Source organism: Pseudophryne corroboree, chromosome 5 (assembly GCF_028390025.1).
Source record: "Pseudophryne corroboree isolate aPseCor3 chromosome 5, aPseCor3.hap2, whole genome shotgun sequence".
Lineage (NCBI taxonomy): Eukaryota > Metazoa > Chordata > Amphibia > Anura > Myobatrachidae > Pseudophryne > Pseudophryne corroboree.
In genome coordinates, this window is record NC_086448.1 from 407,909,121 (window position 1) to 407,928,918 (window position 19,798).

At 49.0% G+C, this 19,798-nt stretch overlaps 1 protein-coding gene and 1 non-coding gene across 4 annotated transcripts in view; both read right to left on the minus strand.

The window, feature by feature from the left end:
* CCT5 (chaperonin containing TCP1 subunit 5) overlaps positions 1-19,798 on the minus strand; it is a 187,837-nt gene that overhangs the window by 146,290 nt on the left and 21,749 nt on the right. The window lies entirely within an intron of this gene.
* Positions 15,447-15,565, minus strand: LOC134929901 (5S ribosomal RNA). Its single transcript, XR_010178647.1, has one exon. It is a non-coding gene; the product is annotated as a 5S ribosomal RNA (ribosomal RNA).

Sequence of the window (19,798 nt, forward strand, 5' to 3'; positions counted from 1 at the left end):
TATGCAAATACTAACCGCTGAAAATCCATTTCCCACTGCAGTAAGTGACTTGTGTTTGGTTTTGCTCAAACAGAGAGAAATAAGTCACTCTGACTCTGTTGGTGTACCACTGCCTGTTATAAAGACAGCTGAAAAGCAGCAGAGACTAAATGGCAACATGCCAAACTGTTCGACAGAGGCAGTTTCGCCCTTTAATCTGTAAATAGCTGAGACAACCCTGAGTTGAAGTTTTGAAACCTCGCAAATGTAACATGTAAACACGCGGTTCCACAATTGGAAAAGAGGTCATCAAACCACTGGCTTGCTGACTGTAGCGTCTTGTTTACAAGGCGTGACTGTTTTGTACCACCGCTTATAAGGGATAAAACGCCGTTTGCATTTTGATACTGGATGCGTAATGAGTGTATCAAATTTAGGAGCAAACAAGCTCTGGCCTTGTCGCGCTTAACTAGCGACGATGAAAGTAACCGGCGTTAGCAGAAGCTTTACAGATATACTCTGTAGCTTATTTTAACAGCGATCGTCATTGTTTATACATAGATTATAGTAACCCAAATGTATCCTGGGTTTTTATAAAGTTTGACAGACACGCATTTACCAATAGCGGTCAAAAACCCCCGCACTATCTGATTGCTGGACTAATGTTCCCTTCTCACACGTAGTTATCGGTGTGAGATTTGACATAACATTGTGCATTTAAAATAAGAATTTACTTACCGATAATTCTATTTCTCGGAGTCCGTAGTGGATGCTGGGGTTCCTGAAAGGACCATGGGGAATAGCGGCTCCGCAGGAGACAGGGCACAAAAGTAAAGCTTTTACAGGTCAGGTGGTGTGTACTGGCTCCTCCCCCTATGACCCTCCTCCAGACTCCAGTTAGGTACTGTGCCCGGACGAGCGTACACAATAAGGGAGGATTTTGAATCCCGGGTAAGACTCATACCAGCCACACCAATCACACCGTACAACTTGTGATCTAAACCCAGTTAACAGTATGATAACAGAGGAGCCTCTGAAAGATGGCTTCCTAAACAATAACCCGAATTAGTTAACAATAACTATGTACAAGTATTGCAGATAATCCGCACTTGGGATGGGCGCCCAGCATCCACTACGGACTCCAAGAAATAGAATTATCGGTAAGTAAATTCTTATTTTCTCTATCGTCCTAAGTGGATGCTGGGGTTCCTGAAAGGACCATGGGGATTATACCAAAGCTCCCAAACGGGCGGGAGAGTGCGGATGACTCTGCAGCACCGAATGAGAGAACTCCAGGTCCTCCTTTGCCAGGGTATCAAATTTGTAAAAATTTACAAACGTGTTCTCCCCTGACCACGTAGCTGCTCGGCAGAGTAGTAATGCCGAGACCCCTCGGGCAGCCGCCCAAGATGAGCCCACCTTCCTTGCGGAATGGGCCTTAACAGATTTAGGCTGTGGCAGGCCTGCCACAGAATGTACAAGTTGAATTTTGTTACAAATCCAACGAGCAATCGACTGCTTAGAAGCAGGTGCACCCAACTTGTTGGGTGCATACAGTATAAACAGCGAGTCAGATTTTCTGACTCCAGCCGTCCTTTAAATGTATATTTTTAAGGCTCTGACAACGTCCAACAACTTGGAGTCCTTCAAGTCGTCTGTAGCCGCAGGCACTACAATAGGCTGGTTCAGGTGAAACGCTGATACCACCTTAGGGAGAAAATGCGGACGCGTCCGCAGCTCTGCCCTATGTCGAATGGAAAATTAAATAAGGGCTTTTATAAAACAAAGCCGCCAGTTCAGATACTCTCCCGGCCGAAGCCAGGGCCAGTAACATAGTCACTTTCCATGTGAGATATTTCAAATCCACCTTCTTTAGTGGTTCAAACCAATTTGATTTGAGGAAATCTAAAACTACATTTAGATCCCACGGTGCCACCTTAGGCACCACAGGAGGCTGTATATGCAGTACTCCTGTGATAAAAATCTGGACCTCAGGGACTGAGGCCAATTCTTTTTGGAAGAATATTGATAGGGCCGAAATTTGAACCTTAATAGATCCCAATTTGAGACCCATAGACAATCCTGATTGCAGGAAATGTAGGAAAACGACCCAGTTGAAATTCCTCCATCGGAGCACTCCGCTGCTCGCACCACGCAACATATTTTCGCCAAATACGGCGATAAAGCTTCGCGGTGACTTCCTTCCTTGCTTTTATCAAGGTAGGAATGACTTCTTCTGGAATGCCTTTTCCTTTTAGGATCTGGCATTCAAACGCCATGCCGTCAAACGCAGCCGCGGTAAGTCTTGAAAAAGACAAGTACCCTGCTGAAGCAGGTCCCTTCTCAGAAGTAGAGGCCACGGATCGTCCGTGACCATCTCTTGAAGTTCCGGGTACCAAGTCCTTCTTGGCCAATCCGGAGCCACTAGTCTTACTCCACTTTGCCGTATAATCCTCAATACCTTTGGTATGAGAGGCAGAGGAGGAAACACATATACCGACTGGTACACCCAAGGTGTTACCAGCGCGTCCACAGCTATTGCCTGCGGATCTCTTGACCTGGCGCAATACCTGTCCAGTGTTTTGTTGAGGCGAGACGCCATCATGTCCACCATTGGTTTTACCCAACGGTTTAATAGCATGTGGAAAACTTCTGGATGAAGTCTCCACTCTCCCGGGTGAAGGTCGTGTCTGCTGAGGAAGTCTGCTTCCCAGTTGTCCACGCCCGGGATGAATACTGCTGACAGTGCTATCACGTGATTCTCCGCCCAGCGAAGGATCCTGGCAGCTTCTGCCATTGCCCTCCTGCTTCTTGTGCCGCCCTGTCTGTTTACATGGGCGACTGCCGTGATGTTGTCCGACTGGATCAACACCGGTCTTCCTTGAAGCAGAGGTTCCGCCTGGCTTAGAGCATTGTAGATTGCTCTTAGTTCCAGAATGCTTATGTGAAGAGACTTTTTCAGGCTCGACCACACTCCCTGGAAATTTCTTCCCTGTGTGACTGCTCCCCAGCCTCTCTGGCTGGCACCCGTGGTCACCAGGATCCAATCCTGCATGCCGAATCTGCGGCCCTCCAATAGATGAGCCTCCTGCAACCACCACAGAAAGGATACCCTTGTCCTCGGCGACAGGGTTATCCGCAGGTGCATCTGAAGATGCGACCCTGACCATTTGTCCAACAGATCCCTTTGCATGGAATCTGCCGAAAGGGATTGCTTCGTAAGAAGCTACCATTTTTTCCCAGGACTCTTGTGCATTGATGTACAGACACCTTTCCTGGTTTTAGGAGGTTCCTGACCAGGTCAGATAACTCCTTGGCTTTTTCTTCGGGAAGAAAAACCTTTTCTGAACTGTGTCCAGAATCATCCCCAGGAACAGCAGACGAGTTGTCGGCATTAATTGGGATTTTGGAATATTCAGAATCCATCCGTGCTGCTTTAGCACCTCTTGAGATAGTGCTAAACCCATCTCTAGCTGTTCTCTGGACCTTGCCCTTATTAGGAGATCGTCCAAGTATGGGATAATTAATACGCCTTTTCTTCGAAGAAGAAATATTATCTCGGCCATTACCTTTGTAAAGACCCGAGGTGCCGTGGACAAACCAAACGGCAGCGTCTGAAACTGATAGTGACAGTTTTGTACAACGAACCTGAGGTACCCCTGGTGTGTGAGGGGTAATTGGAACGTGGAGATACGCATCCTTGATGTCCAAGGATACCATAAAGTCCCCTTCTTCCAGGTTCGCTTATCACTGCTCTGAGTGACTCCATCTTGAACTTGAACTTCTTTATGTACAGGTTCAAGGACTTCAGATTTAGAATAGGCCTTACCGAGCCATCCGGCTTCGGTACCACAAAAAGAGTGGAATAATACCCCTTCCCTTGTTGTAGAAGAGGTACCTTGACTATCACCTGCTGAGAATACAGCTTGTGAATGGCTTCCAAAACCGTCTCCCTTTCTGAGGGGGACGTTGGTAAAGCAGACTTCAGGAAACGGCGAGGTGGCTCTGTCTCTAATTTCAACCTGTACCCCTGAGATATTATCTGCAGGATCCAGGGATTTACCTGCGAGTGAGCCCACTGCGCGCTGTAATTCTTGAGACGACCGCCTACCGCCCCCGAGTCCGCTTGCGAAGCCCCAGCGTCATGCTGAGGCTTTTGTAGAAGCCGGGGAGGGCTTCTGTTCCTGGGAAGGAGCTGCCTGTTGCTGTCTCTTCCCTCGTCCTCTGCCTCGTGGCAGATATGAATAGCCCTTTGCTCTCTTATTTTTAAAGGAACGAAAAGGCTGCGGTTGAAAGGTCGGTGCCTTTTTCTGTTGGGGAGTGACTTGAGGTAGAAAGGTGGATTTCCCGGCCGTAGCCGTGGCCACCAAATCCGATAGACCGACCCCAAATAACTCCTCTACGCATCGCCTGTCCACTGTCGTGTCCATAAAGCTCTTCTGGCCGAAATGGACATAGCACTTACCCGTGATGCCAGTGTGCAGATATCTCTCTGTGCATCACGCATATAAAGAAATGCATCCTTTATTTGTTCTAACGACAGTAAAATATTGTCCCTGTCCAGGGTATCAATATTTTCGATCAGGGACTCTGACCAAACTACCCCAGCACTGCACATCCAGGCAGTCGCAATAGCTGGTCGTAGTATAACACCTGCATGTGTGTATATACCTTTTTGGATATTTTCCATCCTCCTATCTGATGGATCTTTAAGTGCGGCCGTCTCAGGAGAGGGTAACGCCACTTGTTTTGATAAGCGTGTTAGCGCTTTGTCCACCCTAGGAGGTGTTTCCCAGCGCTCCCTAACCTCTGGCGGGAAAGGGTATAAAGCCAATAACTTCTTTGAAATTAGCAGTTTTTTATCGGGGCACCCCACGCTTCATCACACACGTCATTTAATTCTTCTGATTCGGTAAAAACTACTGGTAGTTTTTTCACACCCCACATAATACCCTGTTTAGTGGTACCTGTAGTATCAGCTAAATGTAACATCTCCTTTATTGCCAAAATCATATAACGTGTGGCCCTTTTGGAAAATACGGTTGATTCGTCACCTTCACTACCGGAATCAGTGCCTGTGTCTGGGTCTGTGTCGACCGACTGAGGCAAGGGGCGTTTTACAGCCCCTGACGGTGTTTGAGGCGCCTGGACAGGCACTAAGTGAGTGTCCGGCCGCCTCATGTCGGCAAACGACTGCTTAAGCGAGTTGACGCTATCCCGTAATTCCACAAATAAGGCATCCATTCTGGTGTCGACCCCCTAGAAGGTGACATCCTCATATTTGGCAATTGCTCCGCCTCCACACCAATAACGTCCTCATACATGTCGACACACACGTACCGACACACAGCAGACACACAGGGAATGCTCTATACGAAGACAGGACCCACTAGCCCTTTGGGGAGACAGAGGGAGAGTCTGCCAGCACACACCAAAAAGCGCTATATATGACAGGGATAGCCTTATGATTAAGTGCTCCCTTATAGCTGCTTTTATATTAATATATTGCCATTTATTTTGCCCCCCCTCTCTGTTATACCCTGTTTCTGTAGTGCAGTGCAGGGGAGAGACCTGGGAGCCTTCCTGACCAGCGGAGCTGTGACAGAAAATGGCGCCGTGTGCTGAGGAGATAGGCCCCGCCCCTTTTCCGGCGGGCTCGTCTCCCGCTATTTAGTACATTTAGGCAGGGGTAAATATCTCCATATAGCCTCTGGGGCTATATGTGAGGTATTTTTAGCCTTTTTAAAGGTTTACATTTGCCTCCCAGGGCGCCCCCCCCCAGCGCCCTGCACCCTCAGTGACTGCCGTGTGAAGTGTGCTGAGAGGAAAATGGCGCACAGCTGCAGTGCTGTGCGCTACCTTAAGAAGACTGCAGGAGTCTTCAGCCGCCGATTCTGGACCTCTTCTTGCTTCAGCATCTGTGAGGGGGCCGGCGGCGTGGCTCCGGTGACCATCCAGGCTGTACCTGTGATCGTCCCTCTGGAGCTTCATGTCCAGTAGCCAAGAAGCCAATCCATCCTGCACGCAGGTGAGTTCACTTCTTCTCCCCTCTGTCCCTCGTTGCAGTGATCCTGTTGCCAGCAGGAATCACTGTAAAATAAAAAACCTAAGCTAAACTCTCTAAGCAGCTCTTTATGAGAGCCACCTAGAATTGCACCCTTCTCGGCCGGGCACAAAAATCTAACTGGAGTCTGGAGGAGGGTCATAGGGGGAGGAGCCAGTACACACCACCTGACCTGTAAAAGCTTTACTTTTGTGCCCTGTCTCCTGCGGAGCCGCTATTCCCCATGGTCCTTTCAGGAACCCCAGCATCCACTTAGGACGATAGAGAAATTATAATACCAGTAAAATAAACAGTCTGGTACCCAAAGGGACTTTGGCCGTTTTGGAAAGACTGTCTTTTGTTAGAGCTGACGGATTCACTTCCGAGACACCGTTACCGCTCTTTTAATTTGAATTGCCAACGTAAGCCTTTAAAATTATTTCTAGTCTGCACTAGAGCCTTGCTCGCTATGTAGACCGACACCACAATAGGCAACAGACAGACACTTGTGTGTAATATCTATATATGTTATTGTTGAACATATTAAACTGATGGTTGTTTCTCTCTACTGAAACTTTAGTAAAAAACAAAAGATTTATTCGATGTGAAGAGAAACTAGAGTTGTGAAAAGCAGTTCACATGGGCATATGAAACCCGAACCAAATTCCTACTAACCCCCCTGCGCCTCTGGTGGCTTAGAGATGTAGGGCAGGAATGTTCTAGAATTATGTAGAAATACAGATTACATGGCTAACTTATGTAAAACCTGAACCAAAAATTCCCACTAACACCCCTGCGCCTCCTTGTGGAGTAGAGGTGTATGGCTGGAATGTTCTGGAATTATAAACTGGAAAAAATAAGAATTTACTTACCGATAATTCTATTTCTCGGAGTCCGTAGTGGATGCTGGGGTTCCTGAAAGGACCATGGGGAATAGCGGCTCCGCAGGAGACAGGGCACAAAAAGTAAAGCTTTAGGATCAGGTGGTGTGCACTGGCTCCTCCCCCCATGACCCTCCTCCAAGCCTCAGTTAGGATACTGTGCCCGGACGAGCGTACACAATAAGGAAGGATTTTGAATCCCGGGTAAGACTCATACCAGCCACACTAATCACACTGTACAACCTGTGATCTGAACCCAGTTAACAGTATGATAACAGCGGAGCCTCTGAAAAGATGGCTCACAACAATAATAACCCGATTTTTGTAACTATGTACAAGTAATGCAGATAATCCGCACTTGGGATGGGCGCCCAGCATCCACTACGGACTCCGAGAAATAGAATTATCGGTAAGTAAATTCTTATTTTCTCTATCGTCCTAGTGGATGCTGGGGTTCCTGAAAGGACCATGGGGATTATACCAAAGCTCCCAAACGGGCGGGAGAGTGCGGATGACTCTGCAGCACCGAATGAGAGAACTCCAGGTCCTCCTTAGCCAGGGTATCAAATTTGTAGGATTTTACAAACGTGTTTGCCCCTGACTAAATAGCCGCTCGGCAAAGTTGTAAAGCCGAGACCCCTCGGGCAACCGCCCAAGATGAGCCCACCTTCCTTGTGGAATGGGCATTTACATATTTTGGCTGTGGCAGGCCTGCCACAGAATGTGCAAGCTGAATTGTATTACACATCCAACTAGCAATAGTCTGCTTAGAAGCAAGAGCACCCAGTTTGTTGGGTGCATACAGGATAACAGCAAGTCAGTTTTCCTGACTCCAGCCGTCCTGGAACCTATACTTTCAGGGCCCTGACAACATCCAGCAACTTGGAGTCCTCCAAGTCCCTAGTAGGCGCAAGGCACCACAATAAGCTGGTTCAGGTGAAACACTGACACCACCTTAGGGAGAGAACTGGGGACGAGTCCGCAGCTCTGCCCTGTCCGAATGGACAAATAGATATGGGCTTTTTTGAGAAAAAACCCACCAATTTGACACTCGCCTGGCCCAGGCCAGAGCCAAGAGCATGGTCACTTTTCATGTGAGATGCTTCAAATCCACAGATTTGACTGGTTTTAAACCAATGTGATTTGAGGAATCCCAGAACTACGTTGAGATCCCACAGTGCCACTGGAGGCACAAAAGGGGGTTGTATATGCAATACTCCCTTGACAAACTTCTGGACTTCAGGAACTGAAGCCAATTCTTTCTGGAAGAAAATCGACAGGGCCGAAATTTGAACCTTAATGGGCCCCAATTTGAGGCCCATAGACACTCCTGTTTGCAGGAAATGCAGGAATCGACCGAGTTGAAATTTCTTCGTGGGGCCTTCCTGGCCTCACACCACGCAACATATTTTCGCCACATGTGGTGATAATGTTGTGCGGTCACCTCCTTCCTGGCTTTGACCAGGGTAGGAATGACCTCTTCCGGAATGCCTTTTTCCCTTAGGATCCGGCGTTCCACCGCCATGCCGTCAAACGCAGCCGCGGTAAGTCTTGGAACAGACATGGTACTTGCTGAAGCAAGTCCCTTCTTAGCGGCAGAGGCCATAAGTCCTCTGTGAGCATCTCTTGAAGTTCCGGGTACCAAGTCCTTCTTGGCCAATCCGGAGCCATGAGTATAGTTCTTACTCCTCTACGTCTTATAATTCTCAGTACCTTAGGTATGAGAAGCAGAGGAGGGAACACATACACCGACTGGTACACCCACGGTGTTACCAGAACGTCCACAGCTATTGCCTGAGGGTCTCTTGACCTGGCGCAATACCTGTCCCGTTTTTTGTTCAGACGGGACGCCATCATGTCCACCTTTGGTATTTCCCAACGGTTCACAATCATGTGGAAAAACTTCCCGATGAAGTTTCCACTCTCCCGGGTGGAGGTCGTGCCTACTGAGGAAGTCTGCTTCCCAGTTTCCACTCCCGGAATGAAACACTGCTGACAGTGCTATCACATGATTTTCCGCCCAGCGAAAAGTCCTTGCAGTTTTTGCCATTGCCCTCCTGCTTCTTGTGCCGCCCTGTCTGTTTACGTGGGCAACTGCCGTGATGTTTTTCCCACTGGATCAATACCGGCTGACCTTGAAGCAGAGGTCTTGCTAAGCTTAGAGCATTATAAATTTACCCTTAGCTCCAGTATATTTATGTGGAGAAAAGTCTCCAGACTTGATCACACTCCCTGGAAATTTTTTCCTTGTGTGACTGCTCCCCAGCCTCTCGGGCTGGCCTCCGTGGTCACCAGCATCCAATCCTGAATGTCGAATCTGCGGCCCTCTAGAAGATGAGCACTCTGTAACCACCACAGGAGAGACACCCTTGTCCTTGGATATAGGGTTATCCGCTGATGCATCTGAAGATGCGATCCGGACCATTTGTCCAGCAGATCCCACTGAAAAGTTCTTGCGTGAAATCTGCCGAATGGAATTGCTTCGTAGGAAGCCACCATTTTTACCAGGACCCTTGTGCAATGATGCACTGACACTTTTCCTGGTTTTAGGAGGTTCTTGACTAGCTCGGATAACTCCCTGGCTTTCTCTTCCGGGAGAAACACCTTTTTCTGGACTGTGTCCAGAATCATCCCTAGGCACAGCAGACCTGTCGTCAGGATCAGCTGCGATTTTGGAATATTTAGAATCCATCCGTGCTGTTGTAGCAGTATCCGAGATAGTGCTACTCCGACCTCCAACTGTTCCCTGGACTTTGCCCTTATCAGGAGATCGTCCAAGTAAGGGGTAATTAAGACGCCTTTTCTTCGAAGAAGAATCATCATTTCGGCCATTACCTTGGTAAAGACCCGGGGTGCCGTGGACAATCCAAACGGCAGCGTCTGAAACTGACAGTGACAGTTCTATACCACGAACCTGAGGTACCCTTAGTGAGAAGGGCAAATTTGGGACATGGAGGTAAGCATCCCTGATGTCCCGGGACACTATATAGTCCCCTTCTTCCTGGTTCGTTATCACTGCTCTGAGTGACTCCATCTTGATTTGAACCTTTGCAAGTGTTCAAATTTTTTTAGATTTAGAATAGGTCTCACCTAGCCTTCTGGCTTCAGTACCACAATATAGTGTGGAATAATACCCCTTTCCTTGTTGTAGGAGGGGTAATTTGATTATCACCTGCTGGGAATACAGCTTGTGAATTTTTTCCCATACTGCCTCCTTGTCGGAGGGATACCTTGGTAAAGCAGACTTCAGGAGCCTGCGAGGGGGAAACGTTTCGACATTCCAATCTGTACCCCTGGGATACTACTTGTAGGATCCAGGGGTCCTGTACGGTCCCAGCGTCATGCTGAGAGCTTGGCAGAAGCGGTGGAAGGCTTCTGTTCCTGGGAATGGGCTGCCTGCTGCAGTCTTCTTCCCTTTCCTCTATCCCTGGGCAAATATGACTCTTATAGGGACGAAAGGACTGAGGCTGAAAAGACGGTGTCTTTTTCTGCAGAGATGTGACTTAGGGTAAAAACGGTGGATTTTCCAGCAGTTGCCGTGGCCACCAGGTCCGATGGACCGACCCCAAATAACTCCTCTCCCTTTATACGGCAATACACCTTTGTGCCGTTTGGAATCTGCATCACCTGACCACTGTCGTGTCCATAAACATCTTCTGGCAGATATGGACATCGCACTTACTCTTGATGCCAGAGTGCAAATATCCCTCTGTGCATCTCGCATATATAGAAATGCATCCTTTAAATGCTCTATAGTCAATAAAATACTGTCCCTGTCAAGGGTATCAATATTTTTAGTCAGGGAATCCGACCAAGCCACCCCAGCACTGCACATCCAGGCTGAGGCGATCGCTGGTCGCAGTATAACACCAGTATGTGTGTATATACTTTTATATGATATTTTCCAGCCTCTTGTCAGCTGGCTCCTTGAGGACGGCCCTATCTATAGACGGTACCGCCACTTGTTTTGATAAGCGTGTGAGCGCCTTATCCACCCTAAGGGGTGTTTATCGGGGGGAACCCACGCATTTAATTTATCTGATTCAGGAAAAACTACAGGTAGTTTTTTCACATCCCACATAATACCCTCTTTTGTGGTACTTGTAGTATCAGAAATATGTAACACCTCCTTCATTGCCCTTAACGTGTGGCCCTAATAAGGAATACGTTTGTTTATTCACCGTCGACACTGGATTCAGTGTCCGTGTCTGTGTCGACCGACTAAGGTAAACGGGCGTTTTAAAACCCCTGACTGTGTTTTTGAGACGTCTGGACCGGTACTAATTGTTTGTCGGCCGTCTCATGTCGTCAACCGACCTTGCAGCGTGTTGACATTATCACGTAATTCCCTAAATAAGCCATCCATTCCGGTGTCGACTCCCTAGAGAGTGACATCACCATTACAGGCAATTGCTCCGCCTCCTCACCAACATCGTCCTCATACATGTCGACACACACGTACCGACACACAGCACACACACAGGGAATGCTCTGATATCAGGATTTTGGTACTTACCGATAAATCCCTTTCTCCGATTCCACAGGGGCCACTGGAGTGTAGTTACAATGGGGAGATAGTAGGTGGTATTGGTAGCTGGCACTTTAAAAATTCTCACACTGTGGCTAGCTCCTCCCCTACTATCTCCCCTCCAAGCCAGTCTACGTTAAACTGTGCCCGAGGAGAGCTGTAATAAACAAACCGTAAGGTAGAGGAGGTTAACGACGCCCTGTAAACCAGGCGAACACAAACTAAACCTGGAACAGAACCTGACAAAAAACCAGGCTAGCCTGAACCCAACAAGCAGTCATATGGTGATCTGCAATCGTTAATCAAACAAAAATCAGGAGAAACAGCGCTGGGCGGGCGTCCAGTGGCCCCTGTGGAATCGGAGAAAGGGATTTATCGGTAAGTACCAAAATCCTGATTTCTCCTTCATCCACTAGGGGCCACTGGAGTGTAGTTACAATGGGGACGTCCCAGAGCTCCCAAAAAACGGGTGGGAAAGCGCTGAGAGTCCTGTAAAAACTGCTCGGCCAAACAGTGATGCAGAGGCCGTAAAAGTGTCAAACTTGTAGAATTTGACAAAACGAATGTCGGTTTGACCAAGTAGCCGCCCGACAAAATATTCATGGAGACCCCGCGGGCGGCTGCCCACGAAGGTCTTACAATGCGCGTAAAGCGCGCTGAATTGGAAAACGGAGGTTCCCTAGTAACCGCCAAGAAGACTGTCTGATGATCAGATGTATCCAACTGTCCAGCATATGCTGGGGCCCCGGCTATTTAGTACGGGAGCATCGTCCAGAGCAAAGAAGAAAAAACACTTCATCGAATAGCCTGAGACCTCTGTAGAGAGAGTTGACGAGCCCTGACAACATTCAGAGAGGATTGAAAACCACTAGTGTCAGATTTATATGAAAAATGGACCTCCCCTCTGGAAGAAACGACCGCTGAGGCCGAAGCCGAGCCCGGGGAGTTGCCAATAGAGTACTCCCTGAACAAGAGGCCGAACTTACGGCCGCTAGGCTAATCTCATTTGGAAGAAAAGCGAAAAAGGCAGAGACCTAAAATTCCGGTCAGTGTGGTTTGAAGCGCAGCGGAGCAAAAAACCTCCCAGAGAAACCAAAGATGAATGGTAACTGGAAGAAGGGGGAAAAACCCCCTTTTATCTTCATTATGTTCCATAAAGTTTTCCCAAAGTGGCAAAAGCGAGAAGAGGTAATAGACTTCTGAAATCGGAGCCCAGTAGGCCTAACCGAACTAGGGAACTCCTCCCTTCTGAGGTCTCGTGAACAGTCACACGGGTAACCGAAACCAGTGTAAAATTGAACAAGGAGAAAAAAAAAAAAAAGGAGCCTGTTGAAGTAGACAGTCCAGTCGAGGTAGGAGCCAAGGCTCCTCTACTGACAACAGGCGTATCTGTATCTTCAAGTCATGCGTGGCCCAACCAGCGCCACCGAGAGGACTAGCACGCATAATCCCCTCCTGTGTTACTGAACATGAAGTAGAAATAGAAAAGGAGGCAGGATAGAATAACCAGAAAACTCCCCGGAGCCCTGAGGGCCTCCACGGCTACTGCCGTCCGAGAGTAATAAAGGGTTAAAGAGTCAGTCAGAACGCCCTGAGGTCGATCCGAAATCTCCGCCCACAGCGGACCAGCTGACAAAACTCCGGGGCATGTTCCCTCACCCAGGAGTCTGACCTGGTGGCTTGATCTGGAAACAAGATTGTTGTCCCACGTTCCGAGAGGAATGGAGGCGACCACTCATTACGTCGCAACTTGACTGAAGAAATAGAGTCTCTGGTGCCGAGGAATGAAAAAAAACCTCTGACGGACCGTGTTGAGAAACGTCTATGCGGAGCATAAATTGGATCTGTGTCGAATCAGAAGCTCGTGGATCCTCCGGATATTCAGAAGCCACCTAATGTACAGAGTGGGATAGTAGCAGTAAATTGTCCCATTAGGGAACCAACGTCACCCACTGCCCTTGAAAAAGAGTTATTCTGTTATCTTCCTAAACTCTGTGGGAGCGGAAGAGAGAAGAGTAAAGGACTTACAGTGAAAATGAGAATCCTGTTAAGGGGGAATCTGAGAAAAGCCTGTCCAACGGAAATCAGTAAACAGGCATCTCTGAAGACAAGGGACACGTAAAACTCCCTTTCTTGTTTAAACTAGCAATCACAGACTAAAAGGATTGTAAGGCCAGAATAGGCCTGTCCGAGCCACTTGGCTTCGGAACGTGAAAAGAAAACAAAGGCCTGAGAACTGTCCTAATTCAAATGATATGTGTAAAACAGGGATCAACACCCTTTGCGGTTAGAAACCTATGGAGCGCAGCCTGCAGTATGACTCTCTTGTCATCGTAAATCAGCCGACCCATGCCGAGGGACTCCTGAGACGGTTGTAACCGCCCAAGCCTTCTCCCATCGACCTGCGCCTACCCTGGGACCCTGCAGGTGTAATGGGTGTATAGGATGACATAAAATCAGACTGGACTGAGGATGTTGAACCTCTGCTTCAGCCTTTTTACCCTGAGAACCCCTGGCGACGAAGATATCACCCGTGTGGAGTCAAAAACCTGAAAGGGCACGAAAAAATCTAAAGGGAAGACCAGTAAAGGTCTGTCTTGGAGCTGGGGCAGTAGTAGGAGAAATCAAAGTGGACCTACCTCCATTGGTTCAAGAAATCCTGCAGAAAGTTCCTTCCCCAGAACCATCTGCCCCGTAGGATTTCATGTTTACTTGTCACTGTCGCAGCCCCAGAGGTCGTCGGGTTAAGACAGCCCAAGCGAAGATGCAGGGTCCGAGTCTGTAGACATGGAGACCTCCAAGGAACATAAAGCAGAATCGTGATTCTGACCTGTATCAAAGTATCAATTGATCCTGATGCGAAGCATCCTGTAACCTAGAGGACAATTGTTCCCCAACCTACCTGCTCCGGATACGGTAGAACCATGCTGCCGCATATGTCGATGGATCCCTGAGCAAGGTTGCCTCAGGAAAACGGCGGCTTGATGGACCGGCGATACACCGAGGTGTATACCTTAGAGAGGTTCTGATACCATCTCCTGCCATCTGCGGGGAAAAGATAGGAAAACAAACCTTGTTTGATACCTGATATTGTGTATTCGGGTGTCTGTCGGCCGCCTACCGGAGCCTGCCCAGCTCATCCGAAACTGAACCAGTCGCTGTCATTTTCGTCAATGGCGTGGAACCCTGATGGACTTGACGTGTCCTCCTCCTTTACCTGCAGTATCAGATGAACTGCTGTATTATGTACCTGTATATTCTGAGACACTGGTTCAGATCCACAGAAAACAGACATCAGTAATGCATGGAATGTTAGCAAAGTTTATTTTTGGAAAGGTGTGTTTGGTCCCGCTGTGATTTGATCCTGTGACCTTGGAAACCAAAGTCCAAGGGCTTACCTGATGAGCTATTGTCTGGATAATAGTGACATTACCTGCATCATTGATCAAACAGGGGTGTGCAGGTGCGTGGAGGGCGAAGCAGATGGCTCCGCCGCATACCTCACACCTCAGAGGGAATTCTTCGACTATCCCAGGAGAGACAAACGAAAGGAGAAAAGGTGGGTTAAATAAACAGAGCCCTACGTAAGGTCTGCACTATAATGTGTAGTGACCGATACGATTAAAATAAACTTTCTGGAGCAGCGGAGACCTGAACCAGCAACGCTGCGCTGTGGGACAGGAGTCTTAGCCCTAGGCTATAGGAGTTCTCCTTAAAGTTTTGTTTGGATTCAAACCCCTGTTCAGATACCCGCTACTAGCGTACTGAGCCGCAGCGCTATTTGTCTGATGCCTTACACGCATTCCACAATTACAAATAGCATTAGTAACTAGTGACAAGAAGGAATAATAAAGGGAAGGCAACACCCCGCCCTGTATTTAGTGTACCGCTAATTAAGGTGCACCAGATGTTTCTCTGAGGTTCCGCTGGCTTTTCAAAATGGTGACCAGCCTGTGAGAAAGATGGGGGAAAATGTTATGTGCAAGATGTTGTTATTAGAAAACATTGCGGAAGTAGCCTACAGCACCTGGTGTTCCCAGGCGGTCTCCCATCCAAGTACTAACCGGGCCTGACCCTGCTTAGTGTCCGAGATCAGACGAGATCGGGCGTGTTCAGGGTGGTGTGGCCGTAGGCTTTTATCCCCTATATCTGGTATTTTATGGATTTATCTATATACATACCTACACGCACCTAAATATATATATCTATATATATACATGCACAAACATAACTATATATGTATATATACACACACACCGTAGGTAAATAAATACTGCACAGTAGATCCTTTTAATTATTATTGAGCTGAGTCCCAGCTACTGTAATAGAGCAGGTTCCCTGATTTGCAAGTAGGAAAATGCTGGGTAGAGGACTCTACTGCAGGAGGAATGTATCTATATTTCAGCAGCCTGAAGTATCGAAAAGTTACAAATCCCAGAGCTGTTGCCTAGCGATGGGGAGACCTGGGAGCCCACTGAGTAAAGCGGGTTAACTGTTAATATACCTGGGACTTTATTTGTATTTGTCTCTGAGTATGCAAGATTAGCCCACTGGGCTATAGGAGACACTGCAAATATGAAGCCAGGTCTGTGCAGGGAGGAAATGGCCGCCAGAGTGAAACTCCTCTGGGCTATGCGATAAAATCTATATAGTGGATAACTGGATTAGTGCTGAGCCACTCTGACTATATCACATTCTCCCCAGCACCATGTGCATTAAACTCACATAAATGCCTATTACACTATAACAGTGGCCGGGGAGCGGAGAATGCTGAGCCCGCTGTACAGAGCAGGAGTTAGCTCCGCCCCCCGGCTATGGCGCCTTATTGCAAAACTAAGCGGGAAGCGAGCTGTACCCTCCGCTGGGCCTGCGAGTCACCGCCGGGGAGCGCTGAGCCCGCTATACAGCGCTAGTAGAGCCCTGTATCTGCTAGCCGCCGCCGGGGAGTGTTGCGCTGAACAGAGCGCGAGTCGCCGCCTGGGAGCAGGGAGCGCTGAGCTCGCTCTACAGAGCGGGACTTGGCTCCGCCCCCTCCGTACAAGGCGCCAAATTTAAACATTGCTTTGCGCTCGAGCGGGATCCCTGTGCCGGCTCTGTGAGTCGCGCTGAGTGGGGATCTGTGCGGGGGGTGCGGGGAGCTGGGGGAGCAGAGGGTTATCAGAATGACACACACCCGTTTTTCAGTCAGGGTTGTATAAACACATACTCAGCCTCCCCCAATCATCCTGTCTGTTTCTCCATGAGGAGGACAGGTAAGGATACAATAAAGTACATTACAGCCCCAGAGAGCCCTTCTGGAGTGGGTTGTACAACAATAAACAGATTGCTCTAAAAACATACATAGCCACCACAAATAAAGTATACTTCACTCACCACTGTGTTCTTGGTGGATCGGCCCCGACACACGCCGCACGCAGCGGCGTCCAGCCGGAATCTTCTGTGGTGGGGTGGTCCCGACACAAGCCGCACGCAGCGGTGTCCGACCATTTTTGATACTCACCGCTGCCATGCTGCCGGAATCTTCTGCTGGATGGAGTGGCCGCGACACGCGCCGCACGCAGCGGTGTCCGCCAACTCAGGAGAGCTCAGTGTCTCCCTCAGCCGGGGCCCATCCCTAGCCGCACGCAGCTGCGATGGGACCCCGCCGGCAGCTCCCACGGTGCAGACTGGCAGTGGCAGAGCTGCCAGTCTGTGAGTGTGTGTAAGAAAAATAATAAAGAAAAAAGAAGAAAATTCTTCAGCTAAACCCAAGTGAACCAGCTACCTCGGGCACTTAACTAAGACTGGCTTGGAGGGGAGATAGTAGGGGAGGAGCTAGCCACAGTGTGAGAATTTTTAAAGTGCCAGCTACCAATACCACCTACTATCTCCCCATTGTAACTACACTCCAGTGGCCCCTAGTGGATGAAGGAGAAAGAGGACAGGACCCACTAGCCCTTTGGAGAGACAGAGGGAGAGTTTGCCAGCACACACCAAAAAACGCTATAATTATATAGGGACAACCTTATATAAGTGTTTTCCCTTATAGCATCTTTTTATATATTTCTAACGCCAAATTAGTGCCCCCCCTCTCTGTTTTAACCCTGTTTCTGTAGTGCAGTGCAGGGGAGAGCCTGGGAGCCTTCCCTCCAGCCTTTCTGTGAGGGAAAATGGCGCTGTGTGCTGAGGAGATAGGCCCCGCCCCTTTTTCGGCGGGCTCGTCTCCCGCTCTTCAACGGATTCTGGCAGGGGTTAAATATCTCCATATAGCCCCCGGAGGCTATATGTGAGGTATTTTTTGCCAAAAAATAGGTTTACATTGCCTCCCAGGGCGCCCCCCTCCCAGCGCCCTGCACCCTCAGTGACTGCCGTGTGAAGTGTGCTGAGAGCAATGGCGCACAGCTGCAGTGCTGTGCGCTACCTTAAGAAGACTGAGGAGTCTTCTGCCGCCGATTCTGGACCTTCTTCTCTTTTCAGCATCTGCAAGGGGGCCGGCGGCGAGGCTCCGGTGACCATCCAGGCTGTACCTGTGATCGTCCCTCTGGAGCTAATGTCCAGTAGCCAAAGAAGCCAATCCATCCTGCACGCAGGTGAGTTCACTTCTTCTCCCCTAAGTCCCTCGATGCAGTGATCCTGTTGCCAGCAGGACTCACTGTAAAATAAAAAACCTAAGCTAAACTTTTCTAAGCAGCTCTTTAGGAGAGCCACCTAGATTGCACCCTTCTCGGCCGGGCACAAAAATCTAACTGAGGCTTGGAGGAGGGTCACAGGGGGAGGAGCCAGTACACACCACCTAGTGGTCAAACTTTTAAATTTTGTGCCCTGTCTCCTGCGGAGCCGCTATTCCCCATGGTCCTTTCAGGAACCCCAGCATCCACTAGGACGATAGAGAAACAGCAATGATTAAAATGGCCGTTATGCCATGCTTTCACAGAAAATCACAGTACCGGTTACCTGCTGCAGTGTTAGTATAGGCTTAATAGCCTATTATACAGTTAATATAGGCTTAATAGCCTATTATACAGTGATAACACAGGTGTAGGATACAGTAAAATACATGCATTTAATTAGCCTCCATTAATATGAACACTGCCTGCAGTGACTGTTATTATCTTGCAGCCTTAACAGAAAATAACAGAAAACATGGTTAAACCTGCAATAGGTTAAGCCACTGATAGCCTATTGCCAGCCAAAGCCTCATATATATATTATATATATATATATATAAATAAAATGTGCTTAAACATATAATCACAGTCCATACTGATATTATACCCAGTCTCCCTGCCAGCAAAAAGCTTCATTATATATTATATATATATAAAATGTGCTGAAACATCAGTTTTATACTGATGTTATAGGCCATTACACTGTTGAAAACGCTGCCTATTGTTAACCCATGCAGCCTTTGCTGCTGCTATGGGCATTACTCCCCCTCCCCCCTCCTGCAGCTGCGCTGCTTGTGAGGTAATGTTACCTGCAGCGTACGGGGAGCGGGTGCAGGGAGAGTAGGAGAGCGCTGTGTATAGCGCCGGGGAGCCGTCCGGAAGAGCGGGCGGCGCCTTCCTACTCCGGTCAGCGGCGTGCGGTGTCCTAACTGGAAGAGCGGCCGGCGTCCGTGAGTGACGTGCGGCCGCTCTGTTAGCACACGGAGTCTCGGCGGGGCCTCTTCCTCCCTGTAGTGGTGCCGGGCAATCAGCGCTGAGAGCGGCCGGCGTCTGAGTGACGTGCGGCCGCTCTGCGCGTAGCAGGACCCCTTCAGCGGCGGCTTCAGCGGCGGGGTGAGGGGTCCACACCAAAGCACGGCGAGCCAACTCACTGCTGGGCTTCCGACAGACGGGATGCTGCTGTCTGCATCCCGTCTGCCAATAACACATACTGATTGCATATCTTAACAGTAAAACTCAAGTTGCAGCACACCTTTCTCTGGGACTTACTTGGTTACCGTATCACCTTCCCACACAGCAGGGCGGCAGCGTGAGCTGACCGCCCTGACCCCACCATACCTTGTGCTGCTGTAAGCTCTGTCCATGTGACGGCTTTCATCCTGGCTGTGACGGGCTTCTGTCTGTAAGCTCCGTTTCAGCCTCCAGCTTCTCATCTTGGCTGTGACGGGGCTTCTGCTGTAAGCTCCTTGCAGCTGTAGTTTCTTCCAGCTCTTTGTCTCATCCTGGCTGTGACGGAGCTTCTTTCTGTAAGCTCTGTTCAGCTTGCAGGAGACAGTGGCTGCCTGTGGCTGTGAGGGTGCTCTTTGTGAGGACCGACACGCCATGCGCTGTCTTATAGCGCCTGTGGCTGTGAGGGTGCTCTTTGTGAGGACCGACACGCCATACGCTGCCTTGCAGCGGCACCATCCCGGACCCATGTTTTTCCAGAAACTGGGACGGG